The sequence below is a fragment of the Microtus oregoni genome, unplaced genomic scaffold (genome assembly GCF_018167655.1).
Source record: "Microtus oregoni isolate MIOR12 unplaced genomic scaffold, Mior012 000030F_ref0000283, whole genome shotgun sequence".
Taxonomy (NCBI): domain Eukaryota; kingdom Metazoa; phylum Chordata; class Mammalia; order Rodentia; family Cricetidae; genus Microtus; species Microtus oregoni.
The window spans coordinates 19,960,052-19,969,078 of NW_024543089.1; the positions used below are offsets into that span (position 1 = coordinate 19,960,052).

The 9,027-nt window shown below is 35.5% G+C and overlaps 1 non-coding gene and 1 pseudogene across 1 annotated transcript; both read right to left on the minus strand.

Moving 5' to 3' along the window:
- Positions 1 to 524: 524 nt before the first annotated feature.
- On the minus strand, positions 525 to 8,686 carry LOC121465319 (annotated as a pseudogene).
- LOC121465431 lies at positions 4,691 to 4,797 on the minus strand. Its single transcript, XR_005976654.1, has one exon. It is a non-coding gene; the product is annotated as a U6 spliceosomal RNA (small nuclear RNA).
- Positions 8,687 to 9,027: the final 341 nt, after the last annotated feature.

Genomic DNA, 9,027 nt, shown 5'->3' on the forward strand with positions numbered 1-9,027 from the left:
TTTCACAATTGTTTTCTCATCATCTTCTTCCTGCACAGTTCTATGCCCACTTTTTTACCTTCCTTATTTCAAAGAGACAATGATGTAAGTTCCGAGTAAATTTCATGCCTTTGCTTTATTGTACATCTAGGCAATTGCTTGAACTTAAAATTAAAATGATACAGTGAAATATAAATTAATCAAATATGTTAATCAAAATAAAACAGAAATGTCCTTTCTAATGATTAGAATTTATCTTTACTATACCCCCAAAGGCAAATAATCAAATTTTACATAGAATTTCAAAGAAGACATAAACATAATTATTATGTACTTAAAAATTAAATGATCAATAATAGTCAACCTAAATAACAGGGAAGTGAAATGAAACACTTAGATATTAAGACATTTATGAAACCAGAAAATGAGAGATATTTTAAAGATAAGAGGAATGATTCTTTTAAATCAAAGTATTATGAAATAATTGGTGATATGATTTTCTCAACTATCACAAATGTTTTTCTGTTGTTTATCATGTATTTTGTCTAAGTTAACTCAGTATGCATATTAGCAGTGTCTTTCTTGTAAATTTCATGCTCCAAATCTAAACTGGCTACCTTTAATCAAGAAAGCAAAGCATCATTTGGTAAAGTAAGAATAAAATTTTATTAAATAAAACAATAAACAAACCCAGAAGTTTTCTATGCACTTCTTCATGAAACACTGTTTCTAGAAAGCATTTATTTATAGATATTATTTGAAAAATTCTAAATAAAAGATGTCTGTAAATTGTTAATTTTAAAAGCAAACTTCAGGTTAGTTTCTAATCTAACTGAAATATTTCAGAACATTTCTGTACTGTTTCTGATCAAATAACTTTAATTGCATTTATTTAACATATGAAAGAGTTGCTTGGCAGGTTTCAGTACTTAGAGTATTTTGACAATTCTGAAAGTACACGTACATCAATGCAGTGTCAAATACAAGAGAATTCTATGATTGCATCTCTGTGGTGACCAACTGTTTTACCAACACTATTGGAAAGTGCTCTCAAATTAATGCTACCTCTGAAGCAATCTACACCCCCACATTGTCTTTGAAATTCATTTCTGACACATTAAAACCCACCCTTTCCTAATGGTACATTTCAAATATGAAATGTTTTTTTTCTTCCGAACAGAGCTTTTCTTGTAAACAAAATACAAATGGTTATTTGTAGCCTTTCTGACATCCATTTATACTTTTTCAAAGTGTAGCTACAGAATGTCAAAATAATGGCATGCAAAATGAAAAGGGAAAAAAGTTCCTCACTGGTTCTTTTGAAAATAGAAGTCATAGGAAGCAGAGTAATAGGGATCGTCCATGAAGTGCATGTGTACATAATGAAAACAAAAATAGCTCAAGATATTTCTAATAGTGGTTCATAATAAGAGCTCAGTGGGATTTAAGCAAGTCATATAGGTCAGTTTCCAGCCAGTGACACAAATCAGAAATTTCTCAATAGCTTTTAAAAATAGCCATGCTAGGTTCTCCCTCAAACTTATATGCACCTACAGGAGTCCAGGAGGAGTAGATATATATTGACATTCTGCACAGTTTTATGCGTGTCTTTTAGGAAAAATGACAGCTTTTCTATAACTCAGCTTTCATATGCATGTATTCTGAGAAATTGGAGCAGCTTAATGTAACTTTTGAAAATCTCTAAGAAACTAAAAATGTCCAAAATATATTTTATCAGAAATTCATCTATAGTATCCATCATCTCTAGAACACTAAAACTGTTCAACTTAAGCTAGCATATTGCCTCATAATTTGAATTGTCAACAAAAACTCTACACAGAAACCAGAAACAAATGTTATTGATATGTTTCTGTTTGGTGATCCTTTATTTTTAAGTTCATATCTGCAATGAATTATTTTATTAACTTCTTAGACTCACACACATGAAACAATGCTCATGAATTCAAACAAACCTTAGAGTTTGTGACCAAGACCAATACAACTATTTATTAAGTACTTAATGTGAGGCAGGTACACTTCTGAACATTTAAAAATGGTCAATTTCATCCTCATAACTATATATAAATAATTATTTTGCTCTCCTTTCAAAGATAACAGAGGTATAAACTAAAGAGTCCATGAGCATGTTGGTAGTGATTCATGGGCAGGGTCTTTTGAACCAGTTAGTAATGCCTAAAATCTTATTCCCAGAGTCATGATGCAAATTATATATAAGCAACTGGTTGCACCACCTGAAGTTTGGAATTGGAATGCTTTTTGATATAGGAGTCCTTGGGAAAACTATAAGTTATGGATTACATTCCATAAATTTTAAACAAGAGGTTAAACAATCTTAGCTCAAAGTATAACTTCATTTTATCTTCTTTTGCTTTTCAAGAAACTCAAATTAATTAATTTCTTAGATATCTTGCTATTGCTTTTATTATGTGTTGCAGAAAAAAATACTATCTCCATTGCAAAATTTATTGGTAATAATTTCCATTTATATTCTTAAAACTTCATCAATAACTTTGAAGGAAATTTGTATTTTATGGATGATTAGGTCTTTATGTAACATGTGTTTATTTGATTAGTGAAAGGTACATATTCATTAGATATATCTAGTAAACACTTTATTACATTTGTTCAGCTTTGATTTTTATTTTAGGTATTTCAATATATTATTTACTAGCCAAAATTAAACCTTGTATAGTGTCCACACTGTGCATGCTGATACCAATAGACTAAGGTGGGTTGAGACCAGTCTGACTATAAACTCAGTCTATGAGTGCCTGTGTATGATTTAAAAAGCTGCTTTGGTCTATGAGTGGGCAGAATACAGCCAGGCTGAAAGATATAGAAACAGAGAGTAGGCAAAGTCAAGAGATGTCATGTAGCTGCCAAAGGAGAAAGAAGCTGGAATTCCGGAATCTTAATGGTAGGCCACTGCCTTGTGTTGATACACAGATTAAAAGAAATGGGTTAATTTAAGATATAAGAACTAGCTAGAAATATGCATGAACCTTTAGCCAAACAGTGTTGGAATTAATATAGTTTCTTTTGATTATTCAGATCGGGGCAGCAGGTAATTGAATAAGCAGTCTCTACCTACAGTTTTGAAGTAAATCTGAAAGCTGGAAAAAAATGCAAGAACACCATTTACACTATAGGGCCATGTTTGGGTTTAGCAAAAAGTATTAATTTCACTATAGAGATATTACCAATATTGAAGAATTGTTCTCATTTTGTTAAAGAGGACACAGGTTAAAGTAATAAAATTGAGTTAAAATACAGTGTTTGTTACCTACAAATAATTATTTAGCAATGATAATTGCTTGTTGCCTAAAGCCATATTATTAAAATATTTTATGGATACAGCTTGAATATGGCATAAAAAGTCTTTACTTCTCCTTTCACAATTTTACCTATATTAAATATTCTTTGATGATAGTCCCACCTCATTATACTCTGTTTCCACCAAAATTCTTCTTCTCATTGCCCCTCCTACTTTCTTGGCTGTGTGTGTGTGTGTGTGTGTGTGTGTGTGTGTGTGTGTGCATGTGTGTGTGTTCCACTCCATTTAATTAGATTTTTTTGAATAAATATCAGTGAGAGTTTATTGACTTAATGAAAGCGCTATAATAGCTATACCTTTGAGTAATATGACTCCTCATGGTCACTGAAAGCTTTAACTCTTTATAGTTTTCTAGAAAGTCTGAGAATACACACTTTTTCTATCTATTTTGGAATGCTGCTGGTCCCAATCTTGGCAATTCTTGTCAGAAAGTGATTGTTGTGTTGCTGTGAGGTTTGTGTATGAAAACCATATAGTATCCAGGAGACATTATAGCATTCTCTGCTCCAAATTCAAAAATTAAATTTTTTGTTTCTTATTTTATTTTTCTGATTTTTTTCCCGTAAAGGACACACTTTATTAGCTCCTGAGTTCTGGTTCTCCTTCTCTTGTACAGTTTTGGTTCCACGTAGTCGCCCAGTCCGGCCAGCAGCAATGAGACCAACTTTGCGTCTAGCAGGGGCGTCTCTTCGGATAGTGGACAGTTTGCCAATGTGTTGATGGTTACCATCTCCGAAGGGATGCTATACAAGATTCATGGCCACACCATGTGCATGTGGCCAGCAGTTCCTCTTGGCCTTGTACTTGTGGTAGGCACGGCCAGCCTTTATGATAGGCTTGTCAATTCTGCCCCCACCAGCCACCACACCAACGACAGCTCTGTAGGCCGAGGAAATGACCTTCTTGGACCCTGAAGGCAGCTTTCACTGGCGTTTTCTTGGTCTCCGGATTGTGGGAGATGACTGCAGCATAGTTCCGGGAAGGCTCATGCCAGCTTGCCCCTGTCCCCAGGCTTCTCCTCTAGACAACATACGACAGTACCTTCAGGCATGGTGCCCACGGGCAAAACATTGCGGATATTCAGCTGGGCCTTCTTGCCGCAATACACACACTGCCCAGTGTGGATTCCCTCTGCAGTGATGAACAGCTCCGTCTTCTTAAACCAGCAGGGATCACGAAAAGGTACTTTGGCGAGGGGAGCTCTGTGACCAGGCCATGAATGATATCCTTTACAATGCCCTTAATGTAACCTTGCCACTCGGCGAAGTTCACAGGTTGCAGGCACGCAGAGCTCTTACGGTGTTTCACGTGCGTGCAGAACACAGAACTGGCACCTTTCCTCTGTCCTCGGCTCACAAAAATGTGGAACGCTTCACGAATTTGCGTGTCATCCTTGCCCAGGGACCATGCTAATCTTCTCTGTATTGTTCCAATTTTAGTATATGTGCTGCTGAAGCAAGCACTTTTCTGAAGGTTTTTTTTTTTGTTTGTTTTTGTTTTGTTTTGTTTTGTTTTGTTTTTTGAGACAGGGTTTCTCTGTGGTTTTGGAGCCTGTCCTGGAGAGACCAGGCTGGTCTCGAACTCACAGAGATCCGCCTGCCTCTGCCTCCCGAGTGCTGGGATTAAAGGCGTGCACCACCACCGCCCGGCTTTTCTGAAGTTTTTAAGAGATGATCTATAGGTTCCGTTTAAGGATAGTCTCTACATTGTCATCTGGACAACCTGAGAACAGTAATAATTCATGGACATAGATAAAAATATTGAGAGAGATGTTTTACATTGTTCTCATTTAACACATTGATAATAGTAGTTTTAAATATTTAGTTGTACTCTCAATTAAGAATTATGCTTGATTATAAAAGTTAAATATGAGTTAAATGAAAATGTCACAAGAATGTTTTATTTTTATAAATTATAGTAAAATTGAGACTATTTTCCTGTAATGTAAAAAAAAAATTATTATATGACTTTATGGTGTGGGAGAATTTTCTGTATTCTGTCAATAATGTTTTAAATAATCACTGATTGGCCAGGCAGGAAGTATAGGTAGTTCATCCATACAGGAAGTAGAGGCAGGGAAATGAGAACATAAGTATTCTGGGAAGAAGGAAGCTCCATTTAGCAGTCCTGCCTCAACCACCTAAGAAGCAAGATGTGACCTACCCTGCTGAAAGAGGTACCAAGCCATGTTGCTAACATAGATAAGAATAATGGGTTCATATAAGCTACAAGAGCTAATAAAAAGCATTGAGATAATGAGCCAATAAGTTTTAGAACTTACACAGACTCTCTGTGTGATTTTCTTTGGGGGGTTACTGACTGTGGGAATTGGGCAGAACAGAAACCCCAACAAGCAAGCGGGCTCTCGTGTTACAACTTTAGAGTTTCCAGAAACTTTCTTGTTTGACAAAAATACCTCGCTACCATTTTTTTTAAACAAACAAGTACATAAAAATATATTTCTGTAGCAAATAAGTTGCTCTATTTAGGAAAATGTATATTAACATTCTAAATAACAAGGTTCTGTATATATTTTACATGTCAACCCTTCATGGAAGCTATATAAGCTTTACTTATAATTTCTTTGCATTTTAATTGTATAGAATTAAGTTAAAAACAATAGAAGCAATCCAAGTAAAGTATTTTAGCAGGAGATTGTGATGAGGCTTAGCTGCTGATAGTAAGACAGAATAGACAGACGTGAAACTATCGGTTTATCTGAAAGAAAAGAAACCACATAAATACTGGGAAATCACATTTATTCCTTTCATCAGTGTAAAAGCAAGACTTCTGTTGCTTCTAAAAATATTTGTGAGAGTGTTGCCAATATAGGAATATTACTCCCTCATACATAGCTATTTTATATTAAAATAGGAATGAATGAGGACTGGGACTTGAATGTGTATGATGTGATATAAACGCTCCAACTTTTCCCAGATTATTTTTTGAAATCTCCCAATGAAGAACATTACCATTGTTTATAGTGGAGACATTCTAACTTCTTGCAACCCATGATCCAGAGTTGTATTTTACCAACTGTAAGTCCACTGGCTGTGTCTTGGGAGTCTTGTTACCTTTTTTAGGTTAGTAACAATCATTTGAAGACAGTAGCTTCAAAATCTAGCAATATGGTATATATGTCTACAGTGAAGTGTGACTCTTGTATTTAGATATCTTACTTTCTTACCCAGAACCTCTTTCCTAATCCCTATCTTTATAATCTATGTTAAATGCCTTTTGTTAACCCCAGATCTGCTTTATACTTTCAAATTCAAATATTATTTTATGCAATGAAGTCAAGAATCTGGATTTCCTCAAGATAGGTCCCTAAAAAATTAAGGGAACCCCGCATGCCAACATGGGCTACAGCATGAAGCAACAGTTACTGGCACCATGCACAGACTGTATGCATACTATAAATAATCTTGAGAGGGAGAGGTCATATTGTATGGTCACAAGAAAATGTTTCAGTGACTATTGTAAGTTTGTGGTGGGTAAAGTTTCTCTTAATAAGTGTTTAGTTTGATTCTGTTACTAAAAATAATAACAACCAGAAAACTGAAACATAAAATTATTTAGAATTATAATCATGTAGTTATGACTACTCTAAGGAAGAATCATATCAAATTCCAAGCCAATCTAGGCAACATTAATTCCATGCCTCAAAATAAAACCAGGTAGGAAATAGGAATTCCAGCAGGGGTGACTCTGGGTTCAACAACCAAAGAGCAAATACTGATTAAAAAAAAGAGAAAAATGCAGCAATCAGAGTAAAAGTATAGTTTTATGGTTGATTAATTAATTGTGACATTATTTGACAAATATGTAGCAAAGTGGATTTGAGGGGGAATAATTTATTTGGAACTTAAGTTCCCATATAGAATCCGCTAAAGCAGCAAGATATGACAGCAGAAACTAAAGGTGGTTGTTGTAGGAGTCCCCTCTCTGTGCTGTGATTAACATTAAGGAATAAAGAAACTGTCTTGGACTGTTTGTAGGGCAGAACTTAGGTATGAGGGAAAGACTGGACTGTATGCTTGGAGAAGGAAGGCAGAGAGTGAGAAACCATGGAGCCACCAGAGTCAGACATGCTGGATCTCTGCCAGTAAGCCACTGCCATGTGGTAATATACAGATTAATAGAAATGGGTTAAATTAATTTAAGGGTTATCCAATAAGAAACTAGAGCTAATGGGCCAAGCAGTGTTGTAATTAATATAGTTTTTGTACGGTTATTTTGGTTCTGGGTGGCTGGGATAAACAAGTGCCCCACCTTGCAACAATTGGTGCCCATGTGGCTAACTAAATCTATGTAAACCCTGAAAGGGCTTGAAAAGGAATTCTAGACAAAAAATAAACTACAGAGTTCAACATATCTTCTTGCTGTTTGCGGGTGGCTTGTTGAGGCTCCTTTAAGAGAGATTTTCCTGATTCAGCCGTAGCATGAAAAAAAGCCATGGCCATTTTAAAATGCTGGCTTTCTGAGCTCTATTCCCTGTGCAACCTCTGGCTCTTTTGGGAGATGGAGCATTTGAGTGGGGTTTGTTAGCAGACTGCTGCAGGTTGCTTTATGGCAGCATGGACTGGCTGTGTGCCTTGAGATGGAGCACTGTGCATGTCTCTCAGAGGCGGTGAGCAGCTCTACTCATAATAGACCACACTGAGTGAGCAGGAAGTAATATATATACCATAATAATGTGATAGCTTAAGTGTTAGACTGGGCAGGCAAGCAGGCACTGCCATGTAACAAATTACTGATAATGCAAAAATACAAATCAAGGTGTATCATAGTGTTTGATAAATGTATGTAGACATCTTGGAAGAGAGAAGAAAAAGAGTATAGAGAGTTGTAAAATGAAGTTAATACTTTAAAATAAGGTAAAATCTTTAAAGAGATTGAGTACAGATATTCATAGGTTAAAAAGAATAAAGAAAAATAAACCATTTAAAAATGGAAAATTCACAGAGAGTCTGAATTATATTTATTTTTGTGTTTTCTTTGAATTTTTTTGACTGTGAAGGAGCTAAATACAGGGAGTCATTTCATTGTTGGAATGCTAAGTTAAAACAACATAAATGTATCTTGATTCCAAAATTTGGATCTAAGGATATGTTTCTTTGGGAAAGAGGTTCATCTTTTGTTTTCATAGAAGATGAGAACCTGTGGATTGCTCCTAGACCAATATGGTTTGATACACTACATCCCCCTCTGAAAGGTTACCATAAACCCCCTCAAAAATTACTTCACCCAACTGCTGACTGAGATGAACCTAGCACACAGAATAGACGATGAAATACCTGATTAAGAGCATCTCCAAACAAGAGGAACTAGAATGGACATAACTATGCCCATATTCCCAAATATTGTTTATAATTGTTTGTTTATATTTAAAGGGGGATATGATATAGATTTGAATAATTTGCATTGATATGGATCTTGGTTTCTTGACAAAAATTTACAGTAAGTTTTGTTATATGGTAAATTTTATATATTTCTGCTCTTGATTAACATATTGTGTCTGTGTAGCACATTTAAAAATGCATACTTGCTGGGCGGTGGTGGCACACGCCTTTAATCCCAGCACTTGGGAGGCAGAGGCAGGCGGATCTCTGTGAGTTCGAGACCAGCCTGGTCTACAAGAGCTAGTTCCAGGACAGGCTCCAAAACCACAGAGAAACCCTGTCTCGAAAAAA